The following is a 24,660-nucleotide window of genomic DNA, read 5'->3' on the forward strand; positions in this document are numbered from 1 at the left end:
TAAGTTTAATAATACTTTGTCATGCTAATACAAGTAAAAAATAAAACAAAAATTACAAAAGATCCAAAAAGTGCATGACTGGAGAATGATTGGGGGAAACTAAATTCCAATACAAAGAATATTCTTTATTATAATTCTTTATTCGAAAGGATTTGGGAAATGCTGCCCCAGACCAGTGAACAATAATTAAAGTAAGGTTCTATGATTGATCTGTACACGGTAATTCTATTATCGAGAGTAAGAGTGGGTGCTATTTTCATCGATATGCACTCCTAAACATTTAGTTTGTTGAACTCTCTTTAAAGAATATCCATCCACTGAGAGATCGACATTACCATCCAAAGTTGCCAATCTCCGTCTAGATCCAATAATCATAAATTCTGACTTCAGTACATTTAATGACAGTTTATTCACAACAAGCCAGGTTGACACATGCTTCAGATCACTGCTCATCAACTCTTTTATCTGAGGAAGTTCAGAGCTGGAGACCGTTAAGTTTGTGTCATCTGCATAAAGTCTGGCCTTGCAAAAACGAAGACAGTTCGGCAAAACATTTATATACATTAAAAATAAAAGGGGTCCTAATATTGAGCCTTGTGGTACGCCACACGAAATATCTAGGAGCTTAGAAGCTGTTCCATTCACACTAAACTGTTGCTTGCGATTTGACAAATACGAATGGAAAATGGCAACTGCTGAGTGATCAAAGCCAAAGTATTCTAATTTCTTTATCAATATCTCATGGTTAAGTATATCAAATATAGATAGATACACAGATAGATAGATAGATAGATAGATAGATAGATAGATAGATAGATAGATAGATAGATAGATAGATATATAGATAGATTGATAGATAGATAGATAGATAGATAGATAGGATAGGAAAACGTTAGTTAAACACGGTAATTTCACCAAATTTACATACGTATTTTACATAGAAAATCTGTTCTACCTAAAAGCATTGTATAATATACAAATATACCTAAGTTTAAAAATCAATGACGTTAACATACTTTTTACAAAAATTGCTTAATTTAATCAGTTTTTGCCTATGCAAACGTGAAAGATTGTATTTGCTTTCTTAAACCATTTATAGAGAGCAATTGATTTAGCTGGTCTAGCAGCGCATTCCAAATCGTCGCCCCTGTTGAAAGGAAATTATGGTTATATGCTGGGTAATACACGTCTATACATAGATGTATATGGGTGTACATGCATATATATGATATATATGATAATAAAAGGCTATACATAGATATATATGGTTATAAATAGATATACAAGGACAACATGAAAATACATGGTTTTAAATGGAAATATATGGACATATATGATACTACACAGCTATACATGGATAAACATGGTTGTACATGGTTATACATGAATACATATCCATGTAATACATGGCTATACATGGATACACACGGATGTACACGGCTATACTCGGCTGTACATGGATATACATGGGTAAACATGGATATGCATGGGTATACATGGATATAAATGGGTATGCATGGATAAACATGGGTATACATGGAGATACATGGCTGTCCATGGGTATACATGGATATACATGGCAAAACATGGATATACAAGGGTATACATGGACATACATGGGTATGCATGGATATACATGAGTATACATGAAAATACGTGGCTGTACACTGATATACATGGATAAACAAGGCTCTACATCGATATACATGGAAATACGTGGTTATACATGGATATACATGGGTGTACATGGAAATACGTGGCTGAACAAGGATATAGATGGGTATACATGGATATACATGGGTATACATGGATATACATGGATATACATGATACTACATGGGTATACATGTATATACATGGGCATACATTGCGGTACATGGATATACATGGAAATAATTGGCTGTACAAGGGTATACATATATATACATGTGTATACATGGATATACATGGGTATAAATGAATGTACATGGGTACACATGGGTATGCATCGACATACATGGGTATACATTGATATAGATGGGTATACCTGGAACGGCATCGCTTTACATGAATATACATGGCTCTACAGGGATATACGTGGTTATACATGGAAAAACATGGAAATAGATGGCTGTACATGAATATACATGGGTATACTTGGGTATACATGGGTATACATGGATATACATGGGTATACATGGATATACATGGGTATACATGAGTATACATGGGTATACATGGATATACACGGTTATACATGGATATACATAGGTATACATAGAGATATATGGGTATACATCGATATACATGGCTGTACATGGATATACATGGATATACATGACTGAACATGGATATACATGGAAATACATTGCTCTACATGGATATACATGGATATACATGGCTATACATGGTTATAAATGGATATAAGTGGGTATACATGGACAGACATGGGTATACATGGACATACATGAATATACATGGCTATACGTGGCTATACATGGGTATACATGGCTATATATTGTTATACATGGATATACATGGGTATACATAGATATACAAGGTTATACATAGATTTACATGGGTATACATGAAGATACATGGGTATACATGGATATACATGGCTGTACATGGATATACATGGATATACATGGCTGAACATGGGTATACATGGAAATACATGGGTGTACATGGATATACATGGATATACATGGTTATACATGGTTATACATGGATATACATGGGTATACATGAGTATACATGGGTATACATGAATACATATGGGTATACATGGACCTACATGGGTATACATGGATGTACAAGGTTATACATGGTTATACATGGGTATACATAGAGATGTATGGGCATACATTGATATACATGGCTGTACATGGATATACATGGATATACATGACTGAGCATCGGTATACATGAAAATACATGGCTGTACATGGATATACATGGATATACATGGATTATACGTGGCTATACATGGTTAAACGTGGACGTACATGGGTGTACATGGACATACATGGGTATAAATTGTTATACATGGATGTACATGGGTATACAAGGTTATACATGGATTTACATGGGTACACATAGAGATACATTGGTATACATGGATATACAAGGCTGAACATGGGTATACATGGAAATACATGGCTGTATATGGATATACATGGTTATACATGGATATAAATGGGTATACATGGACATACACGGTTACACATGGATATACATGGGTATACATGGACATACAAGGTTATACATGGATATACCTGGGTATACATAGAGATACACAGGCATACAAGGATATACATGGCTGTACATGGATATACATGGATATAAATGGCTGAACGTATGTATACATGGAAATACATGGCTCTACATGGATATACATGGATATACGTGGATATACATGGCTATACATGGTTATACATGGATATACATGGGTATACATGGACATACATGGGTATACATGGTTATACATGGACATATAGGGTATACATGGATATACAAGGTTATACATAGATTTGCATGGGTACACATAGAGATACATGGGTATATATGGATATACGTCGCTATACATGGTTCTACATGGATATAAATGGTTGAACATGGGTATACATGGAAATACATGGCTGTATATGGATATACATGGATATACATGGATTTAAATGGCTATACATCGTTATACATGGATGTAGATGGGTATACATGGACATACATGGGTATACATGGACATACATGGTTATACATGGATATACATGGGTATACATGGACATACATGGGTATACATGGATATGCATGGGTATACCTGAATATATATGGGTATACATGGATATACATGGGTATACACGAATATATATGGGTATACATGGATATACATGGGTATACATAAAATTATATGGGTATACATAGATATACATAGGTATACATGAATATATAAGGGTATACATGGACATACATGATTATACATGGATATACATGGATGTAGATGGGTACACATGGACATACATGGGTATACATGGTTTACATGGATATACATTGGTATACATGGACATACATGGGCATACATGGATTTACATGAGTATATATGGATATACATGGGCATACATGGATATACATGGGCATACATTAATATATATGGTTATACATGGATATACATGGGTATACAAATATATATATGGGTATACATGGATATACATGGGTATACATAAATATATATGGGTATACATGGATATACATGGGGACACATGGATATACATAGGTATACAAGGACATACATGGTTATACATGGATATACATAGGTATACATGGACATACATGGGTATACATGGATATACATGGATATACATGGCGATACATGGTTATACATGGATTTAGATGGGTATACATGGACATATTTGGGTATACATGGTTATACATGGATATACATGGGTATACATTGACATACTTGTTCATACATGGATATACATGGGTATACATGGACATACATGGGCATACATGGATTTACATGGGCATACATCGATTTACATGGGTATACATGGATATACATGGGTAAACATGGACATACATGGGTATACATGGATATACATGGGTATACATAAATATGTATGGCTATGCATGGACATACATGGTTATACATGGAGATACATAGGTATACATGGACATACATGGGTATACATGCATATACATGGGTATACATGGTTATACATGGATATACATGTACATGGACATACATGGGCATACATGGATATACATGAGTATACATGAATAGATATGGGTATACATGGATATACATGGGTAAACATGGACATACATGGGTATACATGGATATACATGGGTATACATAAATATATATGGCTATGCATAGACATACATGGTTATACGTGGAGATACATAGGTATACATGGACATACATGGGTATACATGCATATACATGGGTATACATGGTTATACATGGATATACATGGGTATACATGGACATACATGGGCATACATGGATATACATGAGTATACATGAATAGATATGGGTATACATGGATATACATGGGTATACATAAAAATATATGGGTATACATAGATATACATGGGTATACATGAATATATATATGGGCATGCATGGATATACATGGTTATACATGGATATACATAGGTATACATGGACATACATGGGTATACGTGCATATACATGGGTATACATGAATATATATGGGTATAAATGGAAATTCACTGGTATATACCTTTATATATAACAATTTAAGGCTTTAATACATCCATGATATAATTACATACTATTATGATACACTTTAATAACCCTACTTAGCGTATCCAATTAAAATGCAAGATTTGAATTATTCCACTAGTTGGGTGATACTAATTAATAATCGGTATCACCATTAGTGATAGGAGCTGGAGCAAAACTATAATTGTGGAATTACACACGTTAGGCATCCTACTGATGAACAGTTACAACTTTTCATAGAATTTGCTCTTGCACCTATCACGGATGGTTTGTCTGCATGGGATAGTGTTCATCATTTTCCTGATGATACCCTCCCAACGCTTAGTGGCTGATACTTCACCAGCAAAGCCTGGATGAGGCAGCCTCTCCATTGATTAAGCTGGGCATTACTTAACGTGAAAGTTCTAAAAAGAGGGGGACATTGGGGGATACCCAATACCGCAATAACGCAATACCGCAAGAAAAATTGGGAAATACCGAAATACCGTGTCGAAAATAGACGAAATACCGATACCGCGTTTAGATCCCTCTATAATAGGTCACGCTTACTTTAAGTTGCATCCATGTAGCGTGTCTATTTATCGCAAGCACGTATACATATGTCCCTGTATTTTGGTTGTTTTGGTAGTTCGTCGGTGAAGTTTTTCACAACTAGTTTGCTATTTTTCACGAAAGAAAAACTGCATTTGTTCAACCTTCTGGTTGGTGAATGCAAAACAAAAAGCGTGGAGTGAAGTGTGAGGTCTTATAATGAATAAAAATCCTCTTACCTTAAACTGGTTTCCTAGTTTTCCGTTACGTTTTAGTACAATAAACGATTATCGAAACGAATAACTCTTCCAAATCGAGATCGTGCACCAAGGAGGAAGTTTGCTGAGCTTCCGATTTCCCCTTGAAGCATTGGCGCACTTTCGTCAGCAGTTTCCTCAATTTCCTCGTCACTACTATCTTGAGGACCTTGACGATTTTCGAAGGATGACACAACAAAAGCAACCGTACATTACATAAATTCGTGTCAAACGTGAAAGGCCGATTTTATTTCCCGTGAATTGTGAAAGGAACAATTTATTTTGCGTTAAGCACTCTTTACGACCTTTACTGGCCACCCTCGATAAGGTCAGCGCACGCAAAGCCGTTACGGACATTATAAACCATTTTGAGCTTGATATTGAGTCTTGTACAGGAAGCCACCCCAACAGCTATAAACTCCCATATATTTTACCGTGCGCGAAAACAAAAAGAACCTCCCACGCGCTCAGCTAGTACCAGTTTCCATAATTAAATGTGGGACTATTCTGAGACTTCTGAGGTTAATTTGTCTAGGGTCGTCAAGCTATCGTACATCCTGCATAACAAATGAAACAAACTTACCAAATCTTCTCTCGCCACTTCACAAGGCGTTTTCGCCTTTCGAAACAGCGCATCGAAACTTATTCTTCTTGCGATACCGTTCGCCCCCCTTGCCTTCTTCTTAAAAAAAGCCATACAGTTAATAATGACGTCGTCATCTGGAGCAGCCTCAGCCATTCCGAGAAAAGACCAGAAAACTTGAGAAGACCTCGAAGACCTCGAATTACCGGTTTACAGATCAAAACGTCGGGTCAGGTATCTCAGCAGAAACGGGGCTCATTGTCATTGGATGCTAAAACAATCACATTGTAGACTAACTTTCAGAAACTGTGTAATCATTTACCATTATGATAAAACATTAATGGTTCTTTATATACTTTATAAATTTATAGCTTATTTCTTGACCTTTATAGCTTACTGTGTTTTGTTTTGCATAGTGTATTGACCTGTATGAGGTCTATGAGACAGGAGAGGACAAATGAATAGTACCGCAAAATACCTTGAAAGACCTTCTTTTACCGTCAACCAAAATTATGAAAAACCGCATACCGCCGGGCTGGAAGATACCGCGAATACCGCACGTAAAAAATTAAATAACCGAAATACCGCATGAAAAAAAGCTCAATAACGCAATACTGTAAACCCCAATAAAGACTTTGGTCGCGTCCTTTCGACCGGGTATATCGACAACAATGTCATTTACGCACAACCGAAATGCACTGTTTCCGGTGAATGGGCAAATGGTTGACAGGATAGCACAGTTTTGACTGCCGCGCGCATTGCGGGCATGGATCCGTATGGAAGGCTTGTCGGATAATTTGTGTCCATCCATGGTTCTCTTTCCTTTTGCCGCATTTCTTTTATGTTTTTCAACAGTTTTAAGTGGTTATTGCATTGTTTCGTTTTACTTTTTGGGTATTTTGGGTGTCATGAAATTACATCATTCGGAGGCCCACGGCATGTTCAAAGTGCGAAAACACGGCGTAAAATCCTTTTAACTCAAGCTGAAAGTATCATCACTTGTCGACCTTGAAGCACAATATTCATCTTCCTTTCGGCAGAATCTTCAAAACTTGCTTGTTTCCCGGCGTATTCAATGCTAGTGGGACGTCTCAAAAGAACTTAACTTCGATAAACAATGTAAATTTTTCATATTCACTGTATGTTTTTTTCTCAACCTGTAATCGACAGCTTCAGGCGCGCCCCGTCACTTAAGCAACACAGCCACCCTGGAGCCTTGTTCCTTTAAAACAGGCATTTTTGTTCCAAGGCAGTTGGTGAAAAACAAGGAAAATGAATTAAAGGGGTTTCAAGTTTTCTGTATTGTAGTGTGGACTGCATTAGCTTGATGATGCCATCACCGCTAACAAACAAAATTGTTTTACTAAGAAATTCAAATACAATCCTATTATACAAAAAATTGTAAGACCTTCAATTACTTTACTGAACAACTAATACTAAACAATTCTCCGCGCTTTTTATCAAGGTCATAAGTTTTACAGTTCTCCTATTCTGTCAGCTTCCCGCCCCCCTCCCCCCTTGCCTACGTATACTTTTAAGAAAATACTTCAAGCTATTTAATTGTAAGAATTATTAATGCATAACGCAGTTGTTTATTGTTTCCCACGGAATTCATGTTTGTTGAAGATCTGAGGTGCAATCTGTCTACTTTTTGGCCTTTTATCTCATTTCATCTCTTCCAGTTTTCGAATCTCTAATTCTCATAGTCGTTCGTTAGTTTGAATAGATCTATTCTAGGTCATGTTACTGAGGAGGTCTTGCCCAAGTTCGTTTAGACGGATCATGCGTCTTTAGTATAAAAACGGACAATGATTCGGGTGTTTTTATAGATTTTCAGTCCTCTGTGACACTTACACAAAATCGGATTGTTTCACATTTTTGGCGTGGATCGGCATGACATGCGTTGACATCATTTTTTGGAGATGGGAAGATACGTCAACCCAAAATGAACGGTATTGGTTTTTCAATTTCTCGGAACAATAGCTTTGTTTTCGGTTTTATACAACACTTTATTGAAAGTCGTGTCATTCATGATTACTGTATAACAATATTTGTGCAATGTTAACTCAGTTGTATGTATAGAGATTAAGGAAATTAAAACCCACAATAGGATACTATAAATAATCATACCAGTGTTTACGATCTCCGAGTTTCGCAGTAAGAGTTTGACAAACTGTATTACCTTTCTTTGCCCTCTCTGTTGTTGGAATTCTTTTAAAAGGAAGCTTTACCACTATTTCGTGATTTGTCAAAGTGCAGGAATGGTCCACCCTTAATTCAATTCATTCAATGGGTGTCAGCAAAGAGGTGCGACTGCATTGTGTCAACAATATCGATTTCTAATGTACAAAGAGTGGAGGAAAGGAAAAAAAACCTTGTTTCTTTTTTTGCAACAATTGACAAACGGTTGTTGACAGTTTTATTGTACGAAGACTAGCCCGCGAACAGGCTCCCAGTGGTTCGAGGTACATGAACAGCATGCTCGAATGCACAGGCTAAACAAAGGTGAAAAGGTGTTGTCAAATGCGGTTTCACCGTCAGTGGCTACCTCTTCCTATTACGTAAGAATTCATTTAATAAGAAAAATGTTGGCATTTTAGCAACAATTTACAATTTAAAAGGCACAAAGCCAAGAATGTCGCAACCGCTCATTAATCACGACATTAAAATTGGAATAAAAACTGGTTTACAAATCAGGCTTAAATAATATTGGTTTTTAAAAATCATGGCTTACAACATTTTTTTTCCGACCAATGAGAAAGAAGAGTACTAACAAATTTGTACTTTTGCGCTAAAAAACCTTGCATGTAGGTAGTTCGAGTTCTGATTACCGATCCCGCTGTTTGTGATATTATTTGTTCCTTGGATAAATCGTTGATAAAACGTACTTTAAATTCGTCGAGGATTATCGAGAGGGTATAGCAGTACAAAACCTTATATATCTAAATAACAATAGACTAATTCAATTGCATAGCGGCACCCGTGCATTTCATGCCAACAGGAAAATATTTACATTCTTTGTCGCTATCACTTACAGTTCAGCTCCGCCGATTGTAAATACATTTTTTTCTCTATTTTCACTTTTCTGTCTGCTCTTTTGGTGGAACAAATTTTATCCTCACTGTTTTAGTCTTGTGTTATTAGATTAAGATGACTTGGCCTCTAACTGTGAAACTGCAGCTGACAACAAAGGCCCTTCGTGTACTTTGAATCACCGAGAGCCTGCTCGCAAGGTATAGTCTTCGTTGAATAAAAGGGCCAATTATTATCAAAAATTGTTGGAAATAAGAAACAGGATTTGTTTTCCTTTCTTCCACCCGTTATATGTTGGAAGTCGATGTTGTTCACACACCGTAGTGACCTATTCACTGACACCCATTTAATTAATAGATCCGAATACGTGTTGGAATCTGTCAAGGCAATGGCTTGAGATTCATGTCACAAAAGTAACTTTGAATCCTTAGCATATTTAAGCAATGAAAAGAAAAAACGAAAAGATGCAATGGGTGTTGGCCGCCTTAAAATAACTCCATGGCCCAAAAGGAAAAGGGTGCCAAAGCAAAGCCCCGTTGCACTTAGAGAGACCCATACTTCAAGCACAAAGATAAACAACAAAGGTGAAAAAGGTGTTGTCACATGCGGTTTCACCGTCAGTGGCCACCTCTTCCTATTACGTAATAATTCATTTGATAAGAAAAATGTTTACATTTTAGCAACAATTTACAACTTAAAAGGCACAAAGCCAAGAATGTCACAACCGCTCATTCGTCACGACATTAAAATAGGATTAAAAACTGGCTTAAAAATCAGGCTTAAGTAATATTACTTTTTAAAAGTCATGGCTTAAAACATCTTTTTTTTGCGACCAATGAGAAAGAAAACTACTAAACAAATTTCTGCTTTTGCGCTAAAACACCTTGCATGTACGTGGTTCGAAGTCTGATTACCAATCCCACTGTTTGTGATATTATTTGTTCCTTGGATAAATCATTGATAAAACGTACTTTAAATTCGTCGAGGATTTATATCGAGCGGGTTTTGCAGTACAAAAGTCCTTAGCGCGGAAACACGTGATCTGTCAAAGTAAAAGGATGTTCCGCCCACATCATGATCAAAAGACTCTTTGGATAAAGTCGACCAGCGCTTTTAACACCGCGTAGTTCATTCCTTCAAAAACAAAGCACCCATTAGGGATCCCGGAGGAAAAAGAGATAGGTAGGTTTTCAGTAAAGGGTAGTATTATGGTTTGTCGCATAGCTTTTCTTTATTGGTCATGAAAAAAATTCCAACAAAGAATTCTTAATCCAATTCTTGATCCAATCAAAGGAAGTGTATGAATCGCCTCTCCTGGCTCCGTGCGCACTTGTAAAAGAATAGAAAGAACAAATTCAGTTTTAAAACATGACTCTATTTGATGAAAAAAAAAGTTGAACCTTCGTTCCGATTTCATCACAATAAGCGACTTTCAGAACGAGTCAGAATACAATAGATGTTATTATTATTGAAATAAGTGGCGGAGTATTTAGTAGATAAGCTTTTTCCTATTTATATTCATGACTCGTACACAAGGATGGGTGTGCAGCTCGAACTGTGAGCCTGAGCGTTTAATGCCGTCCGAGTATCGTTACAAAGCTCAGATAAGATACTAGTTACAAGGTAAACATAAAGTAAGAACCACTCAAGCTAAAGCATGAGCAACCGCCTGATACGTAAGCCCAAAAACCCAGTGGGAAAATAGAAACGTATTCCCCAACCAAATGCAGGCGCACTAACCTCTGGGGGCTAGTGGTTATACATGATTTCCAGACATACAAAGTGATCTAAAATAAAATTTGAAAGTTCGAGAGCTGAGATGAATACATTACATCCACCAACCTTATATATCTAAATAACAATAGACTAATTCAATGCAATAGCGGCACCCGTGCATTTCATGCCAACAGGAAAATATTTACATTCTTTGTCGCTATCACTTACACTTCAGCTCCGCCGAATGTAAATACATTTTTTTCTCTATTTTTCACTTTTCTGTCTGCTCTTTTGGTGGAACAAATTTTATTCCCATTGTTGTAGTCTTTAAAAATCCATATTTGTGAAAGAGAAATCGTTGTGTTATTAGATTAGGATGACTCGGCGTCTAACTGTGAAACTGCAGCTGACAACAAAGGCCCTTCGTGTACTTTGAATCAACGAGAGCCTGCTTGCAAGCTATAGTCTTCGTTGAATAAAAGGGCCAATTCTTATCGAAAATTGTTGGAAATAAGAAACAGGATTTGTTTTCCTTTCTTCCACTCGTTTTATGTTGGAAGTCGATATTGTTCACACACCGTAGTGACCTCTTCACTGACACCCATTTAATTTATAGATCCGAATACCGGTATGTGTTGGAATCTGTCAAGGCAATGGCTTGAGATTCATGTCACAAAAGTAACTTTGAATTCTTAGCATATTTAAGCAATGAAAAGAAAAACGAAAAGATCCAATGAGTATGGGCGCCTTAAAAAAACCCCATGGCACAAAAGGAAAAGTGTGTCAAATCAAAGCCCCGTTGCACTTACAGAGACCCATACTTCAAGCACAAAAATAGACAACAAAGGTGAAAAGGTGTTGTCAGATGCGGTTTCACCGTCAGTGGCCACCTTTTCCTATTACGTAATAGTTCATTTGATAAGAAAAATGTTTACATTTTAGCAACAATTTACAACTTAAAACGTACAAAGCTAAGAATGTCACAACCGCTCATTAATCACGACATTAAAATAGGATTAAAAACTGGCTTAAAAATCAGGCTTAAATAATATTAGTTGTTAAAAATCATGGCTTAAAACACCGTTTTTTCCGACCAATAAGAAAGAAAACTACTAAACAAATTTCTACTTTCGGGCTACCGATCCCGCTGTTTGTGATATTATTTGTTCCTTGGATAAATCGTTGATAAACGTACTTTAAATTCGTCAAGGATTATCGAGAGGGTATAGCATTACAAAAGTCCTTAACGCCGAAACACGTGATCTGTCAAAGTAAAAGAATGTTCCGCCCACATCATGATCGAAAGACTCTTTGGATAAAGTCGACCAGCGCTATTAACACCGCGTAGTTCATTCCTTCAAAAACAGAGCACTCATTAGGGATCCCGGAGGAAAAAGAGATAGGTAGGTTTTCAGTAAAGGGTAGTATTATCGTTTGTCGCATAGTTTTTGTTTCGTGGTCATGAAAAAAATTCCAACAAAGAATTCTTGGTCTAATTCTTGATCCAATCAAAGGAAGTGTATGAATCGCCTCTCCTGGCTTCGCGCGCACTTGTAAAAGAATAGAAAAAACAAATTCAGTTTTAAAACATGACTCTATTTGATGAAAAAAAAAGTTGAACCTTCGTTCCGATTTCATTACTATAAGCGACTTTCAGAACGAGTCAGAATACAATAGATACTATTATTATTGAAATAAGTGGCGGAGTATTTAGTGGATAATTAAGCTTTTTCCTATTTATATTCATGACTCGTACACAAGGATGGGTGTGCAGCTCGAACTGTGAGCCTGAGCGTTTAATGCCGTCCGAGTATCGTTATAAAGCTCAGATAAGATACTAGTTACAAGGTAAACATAAAGTAAGAACCACTCAAGCTAAAGCATGAGCAACCGCCTGATACGCAAGCCCAAAAACCCAGTGGGAAAATAGAAACGTATTCCCCAACCAAATGCAGGCGCACTTACCTCTGGGAGCTAGTGGTTAGATATGATTTCCAGACATACAAAGTGATCTAAAATAAAATTTGAAAGTTCGAGAGCTGAGATGAATACATTACATCCTGACCAACCCTATATATCTAAATAACAATGGACTAATTCAATGCAATAGCGGCACCCGTGCATTTCATGCCAACAGGAAAATATTTACATTTTTTGTCGCTATCACTTACACTTCAGCTCCGCCGAATGTAAATACATTTTTTTTCTCTATTTTTCACTTTTCTGTCTGCTCTTTTGGTGGAACAAATTTTATCCCCATTGTTTTAGTCTTTAAAAATCCATATTTGTAAAAGAGAAATCGTTGTGTTATTAGATTAGGATGACTTGGCCTCTAACTGTGAAACTGCAGCTGACAACAAAGGCCCTTCGTGTACTTTGAATCAACGAGAGCCTGCTCGCAAGCTATAGTCTTCGTTGAATAAAAGGGCCAATTCTTATCGAAAATTGTTGGAAATAAGAAACAGGATTTGTTTTCCTTTCTTCCATTCGTTTTATGTTGGAAGTCGATATTGTTCACACACCGTAGTGACCTCTTCACTGACACCCATTTAATTTATAGATCCGAATACCGGTATGTGTTGGAATCTGTCAAGGCAATGGCTTGAGATTCATGTCACAAAAGTAACTTTGAATCCTTAGCATATTTAAGCAATGAAAAGAAATACGAAAAGATCCAATGGGTGTTGGCCGCTTTAAAAAATAACTCCATGGCCCAAAAGGAAAAGTGTGTCAACCCAAAGCCCTGTTGCACTTAGAGAGACCCATACTTCAAGCACAAAGATAAACAACAAAGGTGAAAAAGGTGTTGTCAGATGCGGTTTCACCGTCAGTGGCCACCTTTTCCTATTACGTAATAATTCATTTGATAAGAAAAATGTTTACATTTTAGCAACAATTTACAACTTAAAATGTTCAAAGCCAAGACTGTCACAACCGCTCATTAATCACGACATTAAAATAGGATTAAAAAGTGGCTTAAAAATCAAGCTAAAATAATATTAGTTTTTAAAAATCATGGCTTAAAACACCGTTTTTCCGACCAATAAGAAAGAAAACTACTAAACAAATTTCTACTTTCGGGCTACCGATCCCGCTGTTTGTGATATTATTTGTTCCTTGGATAAATCGTTGATAAACGTACTTTAAATTCGTCAAGGATTATCGAGAGGGTATAGCAGTACAAAGGTCCTTAACGCGGAAACACATGATCTGTCAAAGTAAAAGAATGTTCCGCCCACATCATGATCAAAAGACTGTTTGGACGAAGTCGATCAGCGCTATTAAAACCGCGTAGTTCATTCCTTCAAAAACAAAGCACCTATTGGGGATCCCGGAGGTAAAAGAAATTGGTAGGTTTTCAGTAAAGGGTAGTATTACGGTTTGTCGCATAGTTTTTGTTTAGTGGTCATGAAAAAAATTCCAACAAAATATTCTTGGTCGAATTGTTGATCCAATCAAAGGAAGTGAATGAATCGCCTCTCCTGGCTCCGCGCGCACTTGTAAAACATTAGAAAAAACAAATTCAGTTTTAAAACATGACTCTATTTGATGAAAAGAAAACTTGAACCTTCGTTCCGACTTCATTACTATAAGCGACTTTCAGAAGGAGTCAGAATACAATAGATGTCATTATTATTAAAATAAGTGGCGGAGTATTTAGCGTCTAAGCTTTTTTTTTTTTCGCTATTTTTCACTTTTCTGTCTGCTCTTTTGGTGGAACAAATTTTATCCCCACTGTTTTAGTCTTTAAAAATCCATATTTGTGACAGAGAAATCGTTGTGTTATTAGATTAGGATGACTTGGCCTCTAACTGTGAAACTGCAGCTGACAACAAAGGCCCTTCGTGTACTTTGAATCAGCGAGAGCCTGCTTGCAAGCTATAGTCTTCGTTGAATAAAGGGGCCAATTATTATCGCAAATTGTTGGAAATAAGAAACAGGATTTGTTTTCCTTTCTTCCACCTGTTTTATGTTGGAAGTCGATATTTTTCACACACCGTAGTGACCTCTTCACTGACACCCATTTCATTAATAGATCCGAATACGTGTTGGAATCTCTCAAGGCAATGGCTTGAGATTCATGTCACAAAAGTAACTTTGTGTGTCAAACCAAAGCCCTGTTGCACTTAGAGAGACCCATACTTCAAGCACAAAGATAAACAACAAAGGTGAAAAAGGTGTTGTCAGATGCGGTTTCACCGTCAGTGGCCACCTTTTCCTATTACGTAATAATTCATTTGATAAGAAAAATGTTTACATTTTAGCAACAATTTACAACTTAAAACGTTCAAAGCCAAGACTGTCACAACCGCTTATTAATCACGACATTAAAATTTGATTAAAAAGTGGCTCATGACTCGTACACAAGGATGGGTGTGCAGCTCAATAACCCCATGGCACAAAAGGAAAAGGGTGCCAAAGCAAAGCCCCGTTGCACTTAGAGAGACCCATACTTCAAGCACAAAGATAGGCAACAAAGGTGAAAAAAGTGTTGTCAGATGCAGTTTCACCGTCAGTGGCCACAACTTTTTCCTATTAAGTAACAATTGATTTGATAAGAAAAATGTTCACATTTTAGCAACAATTTACAATTTAAAAGGCACAAAGCCAAGAATGTCGCAACCGCTCTTTAATCACGACATTAAAATAGGATTAAAAACTGGCTTAAAAATCAGGCTTAAATAATATTGGTTTTTAAAAATCATGGCTTAAAACATCGTTTTTTCCGACCAATGAGAAAGAAAACTACTAAAACACCTTGCATGTAGGTAGTTCGAATTCTGATTAGCGATCCCGCTGTTTGTGATATTATTTGTTCCTTGGACAAATCGTTGATAAAACGTACTTTAAATTCGTCGAGGATTATCGAGAGGGTATAGAAGTACAAAAGTTCTTACCGCGGAAACACGTGATCTGTCAAAGTAAAAGAATGTTCCGCCCACATCGTGATCAAAAGACTCTTTAGACGAAGTCGACCAGCGCTATTAACACCGCGTAGTTCATTCCTTCAAAAACAAAGCACCCATTGGGGATCCCGGAGGAAAAAGAGATAGGTAGGATTTCAGTAAAGGGTAGTATTATCGTTTGTCGCATAATTTTTGTTTAATGGTCATGAAAAAAATTTCAACAAAGAATTCTTGGTCCAGTTCTTGATCCAATCAAAGGAAGTGAATGAATCGCCTCTCCTGGCTCCGCGCGCACTTGTAAAACAATAGAAAAAACAAATTCAGTTTTAAAACATGACTCTATTTGATGAAAAAAGAACTTGAACCTGCGTTCCGACTTCATTACTAAAAGCGACTTTCAGAACGAGTCAAAATACAATAAATGTGATTATTCTTGAAATATGTGGCTGAGTATTTAGCAGATAAGCTTTTTCCTATTTATATTCATGACTCGTACACAAGGATGGGTGTGCAGCTCGAACTGTGAGCCTGAATGTTTAATGCCGTCCGAGTATCGTTACAAAGCTCAGATAAGATACTACTTACAAGGTAAACATAAAGTACAAACCACTCAGGCTAAAGCATGTGCAACCGCCTGATACGCAAGCCCAAAAACCCATTGGGAAAATAGGAACGTATTCCACAACCAAATGCAGGCGCACTTACCTCTGGGAGCTAGTGGTTAGATATGATTTCCAGACATACAAAGTGATCTAAAATAAAATTTGAAAGTTCGAGAGCTGAGATGAATACATTACATCTTGACAAACCTTACATATCTAAATAACAATAGACTGATTCAATGCCATACCGGCACCCGTGCATTTCATGCCAACAGGGAAATATTTACATTATTTGTCGCTATCACTTACACTTCAGCTCCGCCGAATGTAAATACATTTTTCTTCGCTATTTTTCACTTTTCTGTCTGCTCTTTTGGTGGAACAAATTTTATCCCCACTGTTTTAGTCTTTAAAAATCCATATTTGTGAAAGAGAAATCGTTGTGTTATTAGATTAGGATGACTTGGCCTCTAACTGTGAAACTGCAGCTGGCAACAAAAGCCCTTCGTGTACTTTGAATCACCGAGAGCCTGCTCGCAAGCTATAGTCTTCGTTGAATAAAGGGGCCAATTATTATCGAAAATTGTTGGAAATAAGAAACAGGATTTCTTTTCCTTTCTTCCACCCGTTTTATGTTGGAAGTCGAGAAGTCGATATTGTTTACACACCGTAGAGACCTTTTCACTGACACCCATTTAATTAATAGATCCGAATACGTGTTGGAATCTGTCAAGACAATGGCTTGAGATTCATGTCACAAAAGTAACTTTGAATCCTTAGCATATTTAAGCAATGAAAAGAAGAAAACGAAAAGATGCAATGGGTGTTGGCCGCCGTAAAATAACTCCATAGCCCAAAAGGAAAAGGGTGCCAAAGCAAAGCCCCGTTGCACTTAGAGAGACCCATACTTCAAGCACAAAGATAGGCAACAAAGGTGAAAAAGGTGTTGTCAGATGCAGTTTCACCGTCAGTGGCCAAGACTTTTTCCTATTAGGTAACAATTGATTTGATAAGAAAAATGTTCACATTTTAGCTACAATTTACAATTTAAAAGGCACAAAGCCAAGAATGTCGCAACCGACATACAAATTGATCTAAAATAAAATTTGAAAGTTCGAGAGCTGATATGAATACATTCCATCCTGACAAACCTTATATATCTAAATAACAATAGACTAATTCAATGCCATAGCGGCACCCGTGCATTTCATGCCAACTGGAAAATATTTACTTTATTTGTCGCTATCACTTACAGTTCAGCTCCGCCGGTTGTAAATACATTTTTTTTCTCTATTTTTCACTTTTTTGTCTGCTCTTTTGGTGGAACAAATTTTATCCTCACTGTTTTAGTCTTTAAAAATCCATATTTGTGAAAGAAAAATCGTTGTGTTATTAGATTAGGATGACTTCGCCTCTAACTGTGAAACTGCAGCTGACAACAAAGGCCCTTCGTGTACTTTGAATCACCGAGAGCCTGCTTGCAAGCTATAGTCTTCGTGGAATAAAAGGGCCAATTATTATCGTTAAATTGTTGGAAATAAGAAACAGGATTTGTTTTCCTTTCTTCCACCCGTTTTATGTTGGAAGTCGATATTGTTCACACACCGTAGTGACCTCTTCACTGACACCCATTTAATTAATAGATTCGAATACGTGTGGAATTTGTCAAGTCAATGGGTTGAGATTCATGTCACAAAAGTAACTTTGAATCCTTAGTATATTTAAGCAATGAAAAGAAAAACGAAAATATGCAATGGGTGTTGGCCGCCTTAAAATAACTCCATGGCCCAAAAGGAAAAGTGTGCCAAAGCAAAGCCCCGTTGCACTTAGAGAGACCCATACGTGAAGGACAAAGAGCCTATCTGCAACTAAAGCTGGAATAGGCAAATCAATTTGATCCTTGTTGCAATAAAAGAATCATGGGCAGAATTAATTGAATAAGAAAATTGTTCAAATTTCAGTTATTACTTCGAAGATCATTTTAAACATTTAAAATTTCCTCAAGAAACGTGATTTTGTGTTATTTTGGATAGAAATCTTTAACTAACCGTAATTTGTGACTTACCTGCTGCACTTCCAGTATTCTATTTGTAAACTTCCGTTACTTGAGTGAAAACAGTAATATTCAGCAACCGAAGGAATGAAATGTGTTGAAATATCTATTACCCCATGCAATAGAGATTAAGAAAATTAAAACCCACAATAGGATAGTATAAATAATCATACCAGTGTTTACGATCTCCGAGTTTCGCAGTGAGAGTTTGACAAACTGTATTACCTTTCTTTGCCCTCTCTGTTGTTGGAGTTCTTTTAAAAGGAAGCTTTATCACTATTTCGTGATCTTTCAAAGTGCAGGAATGGTCCACCCTTAATTCAATTCATTCAATGGGTGTCAGCAAAGAGGTGACTGGATTTTGTCAACAAGATCGATTTATAATGTACAAAGAGTGGAGGAGAGGAAAAAAACCTTGTTTCTTTTTTTGCAACAATTGACAAACGGTTGTTGACAGTTTTATTGTACGAAGACTAGCCCGCGAGCAGGCTCCCAGTGGTTCGAGGTACATGCTAAACAAAGGTGAAAAGGTGTTGTCAGATGCGGTTTCACCGTCAGTGGCCACCTCTTCCTATTACGTAATAATTCATTTAATAAGAAAAATGTTCACATTTTAGCAACAATTTACAATTTAAAAGGCACAAAGCCAAGAATGTCGCAACCGCTCATTAATCACGACATTAAAATAGGATTAATAACTGGCTTAAAAATCAAGCTTAATTAATAAGCCTGATATTAAACCTAGGTAAAATGAGGATGACCTGTAAAAACGGATTCAACCAGAGACCGGGTTTTACCTGCAACATAAACAGCTTGCAATTAGGCAAATTTATGTACTGCTATTAAATCTCCACCCTTCCCGTTCACTGTTAGCAAACAAAATTGTTTTACTGAAAAATACAAATACATTCCTATTATAAAAAAATTTGTAAGACCTTCCAATTACTTTTATTACACAACTAATACTTAACAATTCTTCGCGCTTTTTATCACGGTCATAAGTTTTACAATTCTCCTTATTCGGATGTTGTTTCTGCCAGCTTTCCCCTAAACTCCCCCCCCCCCTTGCCTACGAATACTTTTAAGAAAAGACTTCAAGCTATTTATTTGTAAGAATTTTTAATGTATAACGCACTTGCTTATTGTTTCCTACGAAATTCATGTTTGTTGAAGATCTGAAGTGCAATCTGTCTACTTTTTTTGCCTTTTACCTTATTTCATCTCTTTCAGTTTTCCAATCTCTGATTATCTTAGTAGTTCGTTAGTTAGAATAGATCCATTCTAGGTCATGTTACCGAGGAGGTCTTGCCCAAGTTCGTTTAGACGAATAATGCGTCTCTAGTATAAAAACGGACAATGATTCGGGTTTCTTCGATTATACAGAGCCTGGTATAGGGGGTTAAGATCACGTTTTACATAAACTAAATCGGGATTTTCGTGTTTCAGGTGCCAGAAAACCACATTTTCCCTAGGAACGGACAAACATTTGGCTATTTCACGGAGGTGAGGACAGCTTAATAACTGAGGCCTTAGACTTACCTCTTGTGGTCACAAAACAGTCCTAAATGGCGTTCTTATGATACGTCCCGATCGTGTTCTCGGAGCCATAAAAAGAAAATTCACTGCTCTGTTTTTCCCTCCAACTTCTTGACAAGATTCTTAGGCACCAACATTTTCATCCTGCTCTTTGTGCACTTGAACCTTTTGATTGGTTTCTTTATGCAAAACATAGAAATTGAGTATGATGGTCATCTGACATGTGACTTCCAAGGCAGCGTTAACAAGAACGCGGTTTTATATCGACACGGTTTCATGACTTCGAAACCGCGTCAAAATCGACGCGGTTTGGAACTGTTTACACGGAACCGTTTTCGCCAGAAAATCCGAGTCGTGATGGTATAAGCGAGTGCTGCAGTACGTGCTACATTCACTATTTTGAATTGAACAATGCAAATTTCGCGCCAAAATAGTAACCATATTCAAATCGATGCGGTTTCACTGTTTACGCGACAGATGAAACCGCATCGCTTTAAAAACGCTCGACTTTTGGCAGCGGTTTCAAATCGACGCGGTATTGATAACAGTCTCGGTCGGTGTCGTGTAAACGGAAAGTGTAACCGCACCGAAATCGATGGGGTTAAAATGAAACTGCGTTCGTGTAAACACTACCCAAGACTTCCGAACCCTCCGCCATCTTGAAACTGTTCCCACAAGACCCTGGGGACTGTGGGGGAAGGTTCATCCCCAGATTCTTTGACCTTTGATCGGAAGTCAGGGTTGATAAGGATTCAGTCAGTACGGCAGCCACTAGCTGTGTCCGGAAATGGGGTAGATAGCTCTTCATTTTCTATGGTAGCAGATAATTCTTTTTCGCCGACATAAGAGACAAATTCACATTTCACAAAACAAAAAAGGCTTCAATCCGTCTCACATTAATTAAAAAAAATCACGATTTACGATGCAAGAAAAAAGAAATGAGCGTTTCACGAGAAATAAAAGGGTCCGATTACGGCTCACTAAAATACCCTATACCCCCCTCTACACATGACATTTGTAAGAGTCTCAGGTTGCATAAGGCGCTTTTAAGAGTGTCACGTTACACGCACATTTTGTAAGGTTCTAATATGGCACGAGGCGTTCTTACACACACCCATTCTCTAACATAATGCGTTTAAAAGCACTCTTACACAAGGCGTTTGAAAGCAGTGTTACAAACGGCGATTGTAAGCAGTCTTTCACACGGCCTTTGTAAGCAGTGTTAAGGTGGCTCCCTAGAGTATTTGCGAGTACCCTTACTACAGGGCAAGAGTTACAAACAGAAACCTGGTTAATTTCTCTTAAAGGTTTCCCTGTAGAGATTTACCAGTATGGGTACCAATATTATAAACTACAAGGGCGCAAATAAACAATATTCCCAAAAAAAGTCATGTCATTATCATTATTATCAATAAACAAGGCCAAATGATATCAAGAATGCGAGTTTTAATAATACAAGCTAAGTGAATAACGAATTCAAAGTCACTTCAAATCATCATGTAAGTGTTGATTGAACAAGCTATTAAAGAACCAACTCAGTCCAGTGAACTTATTTAAAATTACCGAAAAAATGCGTAAAATCGTCTATAAATAATAGGCATATCACACAATGTTGAAGCAAGAACCAATCAGCTGTAGGACTGATAATGCATGAGCAGCCCGCTTTCAGTTTTTTGCGGCCCGCTGAGCGTGTGTTTTGAAGAGGCCGATTTTCTATTTGGCCGCGTATATTGATAATAATACGCAAAACAGTTTAAAACGCAACCTCAGGATTCGACAGACCATTACGTTACATAACAAAACGGGAGTAAAAAGGATTAAGAAAAAGGAGTGTCGGTCTAAAATCGTAATAAATATAAAGAATAGTACTGAAAATACACAACAATAGTTCCAATTGCACTGCGAGTTGCAAGAACTTATGGTGTTAAGAGCCTCTTCTCCTACGAAGGATTATTTAATTAAACATTTTAACTAATCACCGAGTTATGTTATAGGTTACCATAGCGACAATAGTGGCTTTCCTGTTGCTATGGTGAGCCGCCAATTCAAGCAAGTTTCAAGGGTACGCCAATTTGAAGCTTAATAGAACGCTGCTACCGTAATAGCAAATCAAGCAAAAAACCCAAAATCACATTTTTTATTGAAGGGCGTACAGTGGTACTTTCAGTGGTTGGACACATTGCAGTTTATATAATCAGAGCCCCGGTGCTACAGATATTTCTAATGACTGTCAGCAAGAGACAGTTAAGATATCCCTCTTGATAGCCTGCAAGTTTCTCTTTGCTTCAATTTGATTTTATTTTAAATTGTAAATAAGTAATTTTATCCATCCTTGGATGTATGGCAATCTGAGGTTTCCAATCGTCTAAGGAAAGATGCTGTGTGTAGAGCATTGGCAGACAAAGGAGAGTTTTTGTTTGTTGACGGCCACGGTCTCGCTGTTGTGGAATATTTTCTTAACCAGGACAAATTCGGCTCGGCTCAAGCCTAATTCTAGCAATCTTTTATATAAGCAAGAGTGCATATAAGTAATAAGTGACTTTATAACGCAGATTCTAAATAAGTAAGTTAGATTTACTGTGATTTCACCAATAGACCATTTTCGAATTCTCACAGCTGGACTGGATCTAGCATGAAACGGAAGCTAACGCGGGCAAATTAATTTGCATTTGAAAAGATTTGCCCGCATTAACCTCCATTTCATGCTAGATCCATTCCAGCCGCGAGGATTCGAAAATGGTCTATTATGCTTTTTTTTTACCCTGTAACAACAACAAAAATGTTCATAAAACGATTTAACCTCTATTTCTCCTGAATGTTTAGATGAAATTCATTGTTGTGCTGTGTGTTTTGCTCTTGGCTGGAGTTGTCAGCGGTGGACCTGTTGAGAAGTTGAAGCACCCGGCCGACATGAAGTTATTTCCTCGGTTACGTGTTAAGCGGTCTTACCAAGCGAGTAACGGCTGGTGTTGCCAAATACAAACAATTTGCTGTATAAGTAAATAAACTTATTGCTGTGATTGACAATGAATCGAAAATAAGCTAGACTAAACGCTGGACAAAATAAGAAATTGTAACAACACTTTTATAAGGTTTTTTTTTGTTTATTTGGGGTAACGAGTTTCCTGGGCAAGCGTAAGATTACCATTTCATAACCTATGACCTTAAGACTTTAAAATCAATTGTCCATTATTTTTTTTTTTCATTCAGTGATGTTTGTAATTTATCAGCTTGTTCTAATGAAAACGAGTGACGTGAAGTAAGGTGTTCCAGGAAGGGTGTCGAATCCTTGTCTTGGGTCCTCAATCTTTCCAATTCAATAATGCCCTGTAGACCGAGTTGTTGTTTGTCTGGGCATCGAATGGAGACAAGAATGAAAGTATATATGTCACTGAACTCTCCCGCATTATCCGGGAGTGTCCCGGTTACTGAACGAATCATGCGGTCTCCCGTACGGGCCACCAAATCTCCTGGGTAAAGGGGACTTTGGACTTTTGGCTCTATAGGAAGCTAATATTTTAGTCCTAAATTTTTCCATGCGTAAAAAAATTTGGAAAATTTATCGATGCGAGAAATTTTGATTATGACCTCAGCGTACTTCAGTCCGCCGGCCCATACAGACTGTCGGGGTAGAGGTGGTGAGGAAAAACGGCTTTTGGGGCCGGGGTATTCTCGAAAGTTTCGTTGGCGTGAGATCGCATGGCCAGCGTTGCATTTGGCAAGCCGCGTTTTTTCTGGAGGGGAAATCACATTGACTGCGGTCGCTTTTTATGCTTAGTCAAAGCCATTTTAGCTAAACGATTTGAGTTTGAAAAAATGGGGCAGTTTGAAAAGAAACTGTGGTGCTGAGTCCGTGGGGAAGCAGTACACCACAATTTTTGATTTTATCAACAGAGTTGATAATGTAAATTGACCACCGTACAGGGATTATAAAAGCTGACTTTTCGAGCGTTAGCCCTTTGTCAGAGCAAATCCGATTCGCTCTGACGAAGGGCTAACGCTCGAAACGTCAGCTTCTATAATCCCTGTACGGTGGTCAATTTACATTGTCAACTCCGTTTATAAAACCAAAAATCTTTTGCCTTTGAAAAAGTCTGATATCTTCGTCCACAGCCTACGAACTAGAGTCGACGTCTAACTTCATTACTTCTCGGGTATTTTGTTAATTTGAACCGGTAAGAAGCAGCTTTTGGGTGCTCCGAGCAGCGAAATGGA

The 24,660-nt window shown here is 37.3% G+C and overlaps 2 long non-coding RNA genes across 3 annotated transcripts; one reads left to right on the forward strand and one right to left on the reverse strand.

Moving 5' to 3' along the window:
* The first annotated feature begins 12,654 nt into the window (after positions 1-12,654).
* On the forward strand, positions 12,655-23,527 carry LOC137982430 (uncharacterized). 2 transcript variants are annotated; one of them, XR_011118686.1, is made up of 3 exons: positions 12,655-12,750; positions 20,356-20,412; positions 23,269-23,527. It is a non-coding gene; the product is annotated as an uncharacterized lncRNA (long non-coding RNA). The 2 variants fall into 2 exon arrangements; XR_011118685.1 differs by lacking the exon at positions 12,655-12,750 and adding an exon at positions 16,300-16,401.
* LOC137982451 (uncharacterized) lies at positions 16,465-17,434 on the reverse strand. Its single transcript, XR_011118712.1, has 3 exons — positions 17,166-17,434; positions 16,960-17,006; positions 16,465-16,548 (listed from the first exon to the last, which is right to left on the reverse strand). It is a non-coding gene; the product is annotated as an uncharacterized lncRNA (long non-coding RNA).
* Positions 23,528-24,660: the final 1,133 nt, after the last annotated feature.

The sequence above is a fragment of the Montipora foliosa genome, chromosome 13, assembly GCF_036669935.1.
Source record: "Montipora foliosa isolate CH-2021 chromosome 13, ASM3666993v2, whole genome shotgun sequence".
NCBI classification, from domain to species: Eukaryota; Metazoa; Cnidaria; class Anthozoa; order Scleractinia; family Acroporidae; genus Montipora; species Montipora foliosa.